The following is an 11,380-nucleotide window of genomic DNA, read 5'->3' as shown; positions in this document are numbered from 1 at the left end:
ATTTGAAAAAAGTGCAGATAAAGGTACTTAAATTCTCTTATATGTCCAGTTGAATACAACTAGATCTTAGCCGGCCAAAGCTGAGGGTTTTAAGCAGAAAATAGTTCAAACTGTACCACTTAAATAGGCAAGGACAGGAAATCAAAGGATGTGGCTATCCCCACACCTGCAATTACTAACAAATAATAAAATTCAAGCCAGCACTAACTGAAGAACAGAGTCAAAACTTCCAGTTCAGTTAATAATCATGCAACACAGTTAAATCAAATTTAATACTGTATTATTTGAAAAAAAGTGCAGATAAAGGCACTTAAATTCTCTTATACGTCAAGTTGAATACAGCTAGATCTTAGCCGGCCAAAGCTGAGGTTTTTAAAAAGAAAATGTTTCAAACTGTAACACTTAAATAGGCAAGGACAGGAAAAAAAGGATGTGGCTACCCCCACACCTGCAATTACTAACAAATAATAAAATTCAAGCCAGCACTAACTGAAGAACAGAGTCAAAACTTCCAGTTCAGTTAATAGCCATGCAACACAGTTAAATCAATTTAAATACTGTATTATTTGAAAAAAAAGTGCAGATAAAGGTACTTAAATTCTCTTATACGTCCAGTTGAATACAGCTAGATCTTAGCCGGCCAAAGCTGAGGTTTTAAAGCAGAAAATATTTCAAACTGTGCTACTTAACTAGGCAAGGACAGGAAAGAAAGGATGTGGCTACCCCCACACCTGCAATTACTAACAAATAATTAAATTCAAGCCAGCACTAACTGAAGAACAGAATCAAAACTTCCAGTTCAGTTAATAATCATGCAACACAGTTATATCAATTTAAATACTGTATTATTTGAAAAAAAGTGCAGATAAAGGCACTTAAATTCTCTTATACATCAAGTTGAATACAGCTAGATCTTAGCCGGCCAAAGCTGAGGTTTTTAAGCAGAAAATATTTCAAATTGTACCACTTAAATAGGCAAGGACAGGAAATCAAAGGATGTGGCTAACCCCACACCTGCAATTACTAACAAATAATAAAATTCAAGCCAGCACTAACTGAAGAACAGAGTCAAAACTTCCAGTTCAGTTAATAATCATGCAACACAGTTAAATCAATTTAAATACTGTATTATTTAAAAAAAGTGCAGATAAAAATACTTAAATTACTTTATATGTCCAGTTGAATACAGCTAGATCTTAGCTGGACAAAGCTGGGGTTTTTAAGCAGAAAATATTTCAAAATGTACCACTTAAATAGGCAAGGACAGGAAATCAAAGGATGTGGCTACCCCCCACCTGCAATTACTAACAAATAAAAACATTCAAGCCAGCACTAACTGAAGATCAGAGTTAAAACTTCCAGTTCAGTTAACAATCATGCAACACAGTTAAATCAATTTAAATACTGTATTATTTGAAAAGAAGTGCAGATAAAGGCACTTAAATTCTCTTATACATCAAGTTGAATACAGCTAGATCTTAGCTGGCCAAAGCTGAGGTTTTTAAGCAGAAAATATTTCAAACTGTACCACTTAAATATCCAAAGACAGAAAATCAAAGGATGTGGCTACCCCCACACCTGCAATTACTAACAAATAATAAAATTCAAGCCAGCACTAACTGAAGAACAGAGTCAAAACTTCCAGTTCAGTTAATAATCATGCAACAGATCAATTTAAATACTGCATTATTTGAAAAAAGTGCAGATAAAGATACTTAAATTCTCTTATACGTCCAGTTGAATACAGCTAGATCTTAGTTGGCCAAAGCTGAGGTTTTCAAGCAGAAAATATTTCAAACTGTACCACTTAAATAGGCAAGGACAGGAAATCAAATGATGTGGCTACACGAAACACCTGCAATTACTAACAAATAATAAAATTCAAGCCAGCACTAACTGAAGAACAGAGTCAAAACTTCCAATTCAGTTAATAATCATGCAACACAGTTAAATCAATTTAAATACTGTATTATTTGAAAAAAAGCACAGATAAAGATACTTAAATTCTCTTTTACGTTCAGTTGAATACAGCTAGATCTTAGTTGGCCAAAGCTGAGGTTTTTAAGCAGAAAATATTTCAAAATGTAGCACTTAAATAGGCAAGGACAGGAAATCAAAGGATGTAGCTACCTCCCACCTGCAATTACTAACAAATAATAAAATTCAAGCCAGCACTAACTGAAGAACAGAGTCAAAACTTCCAGTTCAGTTAATAATCGTGCAACATAGTTAAATCAATTTAACTACTGTATTATTTAAAAAAAGTGCAGATAAAGGCACTTAAATTCTCTTATACGTCCAGTTGAATACAGCTAGATCTTAGCCGGCCAAAGCTGAGGTTTTTAAGCAGAAAATATTTCAAACTGTACCACTTAGACAGGCAAGGACAGGAAATCAAAGGATGTGGCTACCCCCACACCTGCAATTGCTAACAAATAATAAAATTCAAGCCAGCACTAACTGAAGAACAGAGTCAAAACTTCCAGTTCAGTTAATAATCATGCAACACAGTTAAATCAATTTAAATACTGTATTATTTGAAAAAAAGTGCAGATAAAGGCACTTAAATTCTCTTATACGTCAAGTTGAATACAGCTAGATCTTAGCCGGCCAAAGCTGAGGTTTTTAAGAAGAAAATGTTTCAAAATGTAACACTTAAATAGGCAAGGACAGGAAAAATAGGATGTTGCTACCCCCACACCTGCAATTACTAACAAATAATAAAATTCAAGCCAGCACTAACTGAAGAACAGAGTCAAAACTTCCAGTTCAGTTAATAGCCATGCAACACAGTTAAATCAATTTAAATACTGTTTCATTTGAAAAAAAAGTGCAGATAAAGGTACTTAAATTCTCTTATACGTCCAGTTGAATACAGCTAGATCTTAGCCGGCCAAAGCAGAGGTTTTTAAGCAGAAAATATTTCAAACTGTACCACTTAAATAGGCAAGGACAGGAAAGAAAGGATGTTGCTACCCCCACACCTGCAATTACTAACAAATAATTAAATTCAAGCCAGCACTAACTGAAGAACAGAGTCAAAACTTCCAGTTCAGTTAATAATCATGCAATACAGTTAAATCAAGTTAAATACTGTATTATTTGAAAAAAAGTGCAGATAAAGGTACTTAAATTCTCTTATATGTCCAGTTGAATACAACTAGATCTTAGCCGGCCAAAGCTGAGGGTTTTAAGCAGAAAATATTTCAAACTGTACCACTTAAATAGGCAAGGACAGGAAATCAAAGGATGTGGCTACCCCCACACCTGCAATTACTAACAAATAATAAAATTCAAGCCAGCACTAACTGAAGAACAGCGTCAAAACTTCCAGTTCAGTTAATAATCATGCAACACAGTTAAATCAATTTAAATACTGTATTATTTAAAAAAAGTGCAGATAAAGGTACTTAAATTCTCTTATACGTCCAGTTGAATACAGCTAGATCTTAGCCGGCCAAAGCTGAGATGTTTAAGCAGAAAATATTTCAAACAGTACCACTTAAATAGGCAAGGACAGGAAATCAAAGGATGTGGCTACCCCCACACCTGCAATTACTAACAAATAACAAAATTCAAGCCAACACTAACTGAAGAACAGAGTCAAAACTTCCAGTTTAGTTAATAGTCATGCAACACAGTTAGATCAATTTAAATACTGTATTATTTGAAAAAAATTGCAGATAAAGGTACTTAAATTCTCTTATACATCTAGCTGAATACAGCTAGATCTTAGCCGGCCAAATCTGAGGTTTTTAAGCAGAAAATATTTCAAACTGTAACACTTAAATAGGCAAGGACAGGAAATCAAAGGATGTGGCTACCCCCACACCTGCAATTACTAACAAATAAATAAATTCAAGCCAGCACTAACTGAAAAACAGAGTCAAAACTTCCAGTTCAGTTAATAATCATGCAACACAGTTAAATCAATTTAAATACTGTATTATTTGAAAAAAAGTGCAGATAAAAATACTTAAATTCTTTTATATGTCCAGTTGAATACAGCTAGATCTTAGCTGGACAAAGCTGGGGTTTTTAAGCAGAAAATATTTCAAAATGTACCACTTAAATAGGCAAGGACAGGAAATCAAAGGATGTGGCTACCCCCCACCTGCAATTACTAACAAATAAAAACATTCAAGCCAGCACTAACTGAAGATCAGAGTTAAAACTCCCAGTTCAGTTAACAATCATGCAACACAGTTAAATCAATTTAAATACTGTATTATTTGAAAAAAAAGTGCAGATAAAGGTACTTAAATTCTTTTATACGTCCAGTTGAATACAGCTAGATCTTAGCCGACCAAAGCTGAGGTTTTTAAGCAAAAAATATTTCAAACTGTACCACTTAAATAGGAAAGGACAGGAAAAAAAAGATGTGGATACCCCCACACCTGCAATTACTAACAAATAATACAATCAAGCCAGCACTAACTGAAGAACAGAGTCAAAACTTCCAGTTCAGTTAATAATCATGCAACACAGTTAAATCAAATTTAATACTGTATTATTTGAAAAAAAGTGCAGATAAAGGTACTTAAATTCTCTTATATGTCCAGTTGAATACAGCTAGATCTTAGCCGGCCAAAGCTGAAGTTTTTAAGCAGAAAATATTTCAAACTGTACCACTTAGACAGGCAAGGACAGGAAATCAAAGGATGTGGCTACCCCCACACCTGCAATTGCTAACAAATAATAAAATTCAAGCCAGCACTAACTGAAGAACAGAGTCAAAACTTCCAGTTCAGTTAATAATCATGCAACACAGTTAATTCAATTTAAATACTGTATTATTTGAAAAAAAGTGCAGATAAAGGCACTTAAATTCTCTTATACGTCAAGTTGAATACAGCTAGATCTTAGCCGGCCAAAGCTGAGGTTTTTAAAAAGAAAATGTTTCAAACTGTAACACTTAAATAGGCAAGGACAGGAAAAAAAGGATGTGGCTACCCCCACACCTGCAATTACTAACAAATAATAAAATTCAAGCCAGCACTAACTGAAGAACAGAGTCAAAACTTCCAGTTCAGTTAATAGCCATGCAACACAGTTAAATCAATTTAAATACTGTATTATTTGAAAAAAAGTGCAGATAAAGGTACTTAAATTCTCTTATACATACAGTTGAATACAGCTAGATCTTAGCCGGCCAAAGCTGAAGTTTTTAAGCAGAAAATATTACAAACTGTATAACTTAAATAGGCAAGGACCGCAAATCAAAGGATGTGGCTACCCCACACCTGTAATTACTAACAAATAATAAAATTCAAGCCAGCACTAACTGAAGAACAGAGTCAAAAATTCTAGTTCATTTAATAGCCATGCAACACAGTTAAATCAATTTAAATACTGTATTATTTAAAAAAAAGTGCAGATAAAGGTACTTAAAATCTCTTATATGTCCAGTTGAATACAGCTAGATCTTAGCCGGCCAAAGCTGAGGTTTTTAAGCAGAAAATATTTCAAACTGTACCACTTAAATAGGCAAGGACAGGAAATCAAAGGATGTGGCTACCCCCACACCTGTAATTACTAACAAATAATAAAATTCACGCCAGCACTAACTGAAGAACAGAGTCAAACTTCCAGTTCAGTTAATAATCATGCAACACAGTTAAATCAATTTAAATACTGTATTATTTGAGAAAAAGTGCAGATAATGGTACTTAAATTCTCTTATACATCTAGTTGAATACAGCTAGATCTTAGCTGGCCAAAGCTGAGGTTTTTAAGCAGAAAATATTTCAAAATGTACCATTTAAATAGGCAAGGACAGGAAATCAAAGGATGTGGCTACCCCCACACCTGCAATTACTAACAAATAATAAAATTCAAGCCAGCACTAACTGAAGAACAGAGTCAAAATTTAAAGTTCAGTAAATAATCATGCAAAACAGTTAAATCAATTTAAATACTGTATTATTTGAAAAAAGTGCAGATAAAGGTACTTAAATTCTCTTATACATCCAGTTGAATACAGCTAGATCTTAGCCGGCCAAAGCAGTGATTTTTAAGCAGAAAATATTTCAAACTGTACCACTTAAATAGGCAAGGACAATAAATCAAAGGATGTGGTTACCCCCACACCTGCAATTACTAACAAATAATAAAATTCAAACCAGCACTAACTGAAGAACAGAGTCAAAACTTCCAGTTCAGTTAATAATCATGCAACACAGTTAAGTCATTTTAAATACTGTATTATTTGTAAAATTGTGCAGATAAAGGTGCTTAAATTCTCTTATACATCCAGTAGAATACAGCTGGATCTTAGCCTGACAAAGCTGAGGTTTTTAAGCAGAACATATTTCAAACTGTACCACTTAAATAGGCAAGGACAGGAAATCAAAAATGTGACTTCCCCCACACCTGCAATTACTAACAAATAAAAAAATTAAAGCCAGCACTAACTGAAGAACAGAGTCAAAACTTCCAGTTCAGTTAATAATCTTGCAACACAGTTAAATCAATTTGAATACTGTATTATTGGAAAGAATAATTCCAAGCCAGCACTAACTGAAGAACAGAGTCAAAACGTCCAGTTCAGTTAATAATCATGCAACACAGTTAAATCAATTTAAATACTGTATTATTTGAAAAAAAGTGCAGATAAAGGTACTTAAATTCTCTTATACTTCCAGTTAAATACAGCTAGATCTTAGCCGGGCAAAGCTGAGGTTTTTAAGCAGAAAATATTTCAAAGTGTACTACTTAAATAGGCAGGGACAGGAAATCAAAGGATGTGGCTACCCCCACACCTGAAATTACTAATAAATAATAAAATTCAAGCCAGCAATAACTGAAGAACAGAGTCAAACCTTCCAGTTCAGTTAATAATCATGCAACACAGTTAAATCAATTTAAATACTGTATTATTTGAAAAATAGTGCAGATAAAGGTACTTAAATTCTCTTATACGTCCAGTTGAATAAAGCTAGATCTTAGCTGGCCAAAGCTAAGGTTTTTAAGCAGAAAATATTTCAAACTGTACCACCTAAATAGGCAAGGACATGAAATCAAAGGATGTGGCTACCCCCACAACTGCAATTACAAACAAATAATAAAATTCAAGCCAGCACTAACTGAAGAACGGAGTCAAAACTTCCAGTTCAGTTAATAATCATGCAACACAGTTAAATCAATTTAAATACTGTATTATTTGAAAAAAGTGCAGATAAAGGTACTTAAATTCTCTTATATGTCCAGTTGAAAACAGCCAGATCTTAGCCATCCAACGCTGAGGTTTTTAAGCAGAAAATATTTCAAACTGTACCACTTAAATAGGCAAGGACAGGAAATCCAAGGATGTGGCTACCCCCACACCTGCAATTACTAACAAATAATAAAATTCAAGCCAGCACTAACTGAAGAACAGAGTAAAAACTTCCAGTTCAGTTAATAATCATGCAACACAGTTAAATCAATTTAAATACTGTATTATTTGAAAAAAAGTGCAGATAAAGGTACTTAAATTCTCTTAGACGTCCAGTTGAATACAGCTAGATCTTAGCCGGGCAAAGCTGAGGTTTTTAAGTAGAAAATATTTCAAACTGTACAACCTAAATAGGCAAGGACAGGAAATCCAAGGATGTGGCTACCGCCACACCTGCAATTACTAACAAATAATAAAATTCAAGCCAGCACTAACTGAAGAACAGAGTCAAAACTTCCAGTTCAGTTAATAATCATGCAACACAGTTAAATCAATATAAATACTGTATTATTTTAAAAAATTGCAGATAAAGGTACTTAAATTCTCTTATACATCCAGTTGAATACAGCTGGATCTTAGCCGGCCAAAGCTGAGGTTTTTAAGCAGAAAATATTTCAAACTGTACCACTTAAATAGGCAAGGACAGGAAATCAAAGGATGTGGCTACCCCACACCTGCAATTACTAACAAATAATAAAATTCAAGCCAGCAATAACTGAAGAACAGAGTCAAAACTTCCAGTTCAGTTAATAATCATGCAACACAGTTAAATCAATTTAAATACTGTATTATTTGAAAAAATGCAGATAAAGGTACTTAAATTCTCTTATACGTCCAGTTGAATACAACTAGATCTTTGCCGGCCAAAGCTGAGGTTTTTAAGCAGAAAATATTTCAAACTGTACCACTTAAATAGGCAAGGACAGGAAATCAAAGGATGTGGCTACTGCCACACCTGCAATTACTAACAAATAATAAAATTCAAGCCAGCACTAACTGAAGAACAGAGTCAAAACTTCCAGTTCAGTTAATAATCATGCAACACAGTTAAATCAATTTAAATACTGTATTATTTGAAAAAAAGTGCAGCTAAAGGTACTTAAATTCTCTTATACATCCAGTTGAATACAGCTAGATTTTAGCTGGCCAAAGCTGAGGTTTTTAAGCAGAAAATATTTCAAACTGTTTCATTGAAATAGGCATGGACAGAAAATCAAAGGATGTGGCTACCCCCACACCTGCAATTACTAACAAATAATAAAATTCAAGCCAGCATTAACTGAGGAACAGAGTCAAAACTTCCAGTTCAGTTAATAATCATGCAACACAGTTAAATCAATTTAAATACTGTATTATTTGAAAAAAAGTGCAGATAAAGGTAGTTAAATTCTCTTATATGTCCAGTTGAATACAGCTAGATCTTAGCCGGCCAATGTTAGGTTTTTAAGCAGAAAATATTTCAAACTGTACCACTTAAATACGCAAGGACAGGAAATCAAAGGATGTGGCTACCCCCACACCTGCAATTACTAACAAATAATAAAATTCAAGCCAGCACTAACTGAAGAACAGAGTCAAAATTTAAAGTTCAGTAAATAATTATGCAAAACAGTTAAATCAATTTAAATACTGTATTATTTGAAAAAAAGTGCAGATAAAGGTACTTAAATTCTCTTATACGTCCAGTTGAATACAGCTAGATGTTAGCCGGCCAAAGCAGTGATTTTTAAGCAGAAAATATTTCAAACTGTACCACTTAAATAGGCAAGGACAAGAAATCAAAGGATGTGGCTACCCCCACACCTGCAATTACTAACAAATAATAAAATTCAAACCAGCACTAACTGAAGAACAGAGTCAAAACTTTCAGTTCAGTTAATAATCATGCAACACAGTTAAGTCATTTTAAATACTGTATTATTTGTAAAATTGTGCAGATAAAGGTGCTTAAATTCTCTTATACATCCAGTTGAATACAGCTGGATCTTAGCCTGACAAAGCTGAGGTTTTTAAGCAGAACATATTTCAAACTGTATCACTTAAATAGGCAAGGACAGGAAATCAAAGAATGTGACTTCCCCCACACCTGCAATTACTAACAAATAAAAAAATTCAAGCCAGCACTAACTGAAGAACAGAGTCAAAACTTCCAGTTCAGTTAATAATCTTGCAACACAGTTAAATCAATTTGAATACTGTATTATTGGAAATAAAGTGCAGATAAAGGTACTTAAATTCTGTTATACATCCAGTTGAATACAGCTAGATCTTAGCCAGCCAAAGCTGAGGTTTTTAAGCAGAAAATATTTTAAACTGTACCACTTAAATAGGCAAGGACAGGAAATCAAAGGATGTGGCTACCCCCGCACCTGCAATTGCTAACAAATAATAGAATTCAAGCCAGCACTAACTGAAGAACAGAGGCAAAACTTCCAGTTCAGTTAATAATCATGCAACAGAGTTAAATCAATTTAAAAATTGTATTATTTAAAAAAGTGCAGATAAAGGTAGTTAAATTATCTTATACGTCCAGTTGAATACAGCTAGATCTTAGCCAGCCAATGCTGAGGTTTTTAAGCAGAACATATTTCAAACTTTACCACTTAAATAGGCAAGGACAGGAATTCAAAGGATGTGGCTACCCCCACACCTGCAATTACTGACAAATAATAAAATTCAAGCCAGCACTAACTGAAGAACAGAGTCAAAACTTCCAGTTCAGGTAATAATCATGCAACACAGTTAAATCAATTTAAATACTGTATTATTTGAAAAAAGTGCACATAAAAGTACTGAAATTCTCTTATACGTCCATTTGAAAACAGCTAGATCTTAGCCATCCAACGCTGAGGTTTTTAAGCAGAAAATATTTCAAACTGTGCCACTTAAATAGGCAAGGACAGGAAATCCAAGGATGTGGCTACCCCCACACCTGCAATTTCTAACAAATAATCAAATTCAAGCTAGCACTAACGGAAGAACATCGTCAAAACTTCCAGTTCAGTTAATAATCATGCAACACAGTTAAATCAATTTAAATACTGTATTATTTTAAAAAAGTGCAAATAAAGGTACTTAAATTCTCTTATACATCCAGTTGAATACAGCTAGATCTTAGCCGGCCAAAGCTGAGGTTTTTAAGCAGAAAATATTTCAAACTGTACCACTTAAATAGCCAAGGACAGGAAATCCAAGGATGTGGCTACTGCCACACCTGCAATTACTAACAAATAATAAAATTCAAGCCAGCACTAACTGAAGAACAGAGTCAAAACTTCCAGTTCAGTTAATAATCATGCAACACAGTTAAATCAATTTAAATACTGTATTATTTGAAAAAAGTGGAGATAAAGGTTCTTAAATTCTCATACATCCAGTTGAATACAGCTGGATCTTAGCCGGCCAAAGCTGAGGTTTTTAAGCAGAAAATATTTCAAACTGTACCACTGAAATAGGCAAGGACAGGAAATCAAAGGATGTGGCTACCCCCACACCTGCAATTACTAACAAATAATAAAATTCAAGCCAGCACTTACTGAAGAACAGAGTCAAAACTTCCAGTTCAGTTAATAATCATGCAACACAGTTAAATCAATTTAAATACTGTATTATTTGAAAAAAAGTACAGATAAAGGTACTTAAATTCTCTTATACGTCCAGTTGAATACAGCTAGATCTTAGCCGGCCAAAGCTGAGATTTTTATGCAGAAAATATTTCAAACTGTACCACTTAAATAGGCAAGGACAGGAAATCAAAGGATGTGTCTACCCCCACACCTGCAATTACTAACAAATAATAAAATTCAAGCCAGCACAAACTGAAGAACACAGTCAAAATTTCAAGTTCAGTTAATAATCATGCAACACAGTTAAATCAATTTAAATACTGTATTATTTAAAAAAAAGTGCATATAAAAATACTTAAATTCTTTTATATGTCCAGTTGAATACAGCTAGATCTTAGCTGGACAAAGCTGGGGTTTTTAAGCAGAAAATATTTCAAAATGTACCACTTAAGCAAGGACAGGAAATCAAAGGATGTGGCTACCCCCCACCTGCAATTACTAATAAATAAAAACATTCAAGCCAGCACTAACTGAAGATCAGAGTTAAAACTTTCAGTTCAGTTAACAATCATGCAACACAGATCTTAGCCGGCCAAAG

The sequence above is a fragment of the Protopterus annectens genome, chromosome 10.part0 (genome assembly GCF_019279795.1).
Source record: "Protopterus annectens isolate FY-2018-M chromosome 10.part0, PAN1.0, whole genome shotgun sequence".
NCBI lineage: Eukaryota > Metazoa > Chordata > Ceratodontiformes > Protopteridae > Protopterus > Protopterus annectens.
This window is presented reverse-complemented; position numbering follows the sequence as displayed.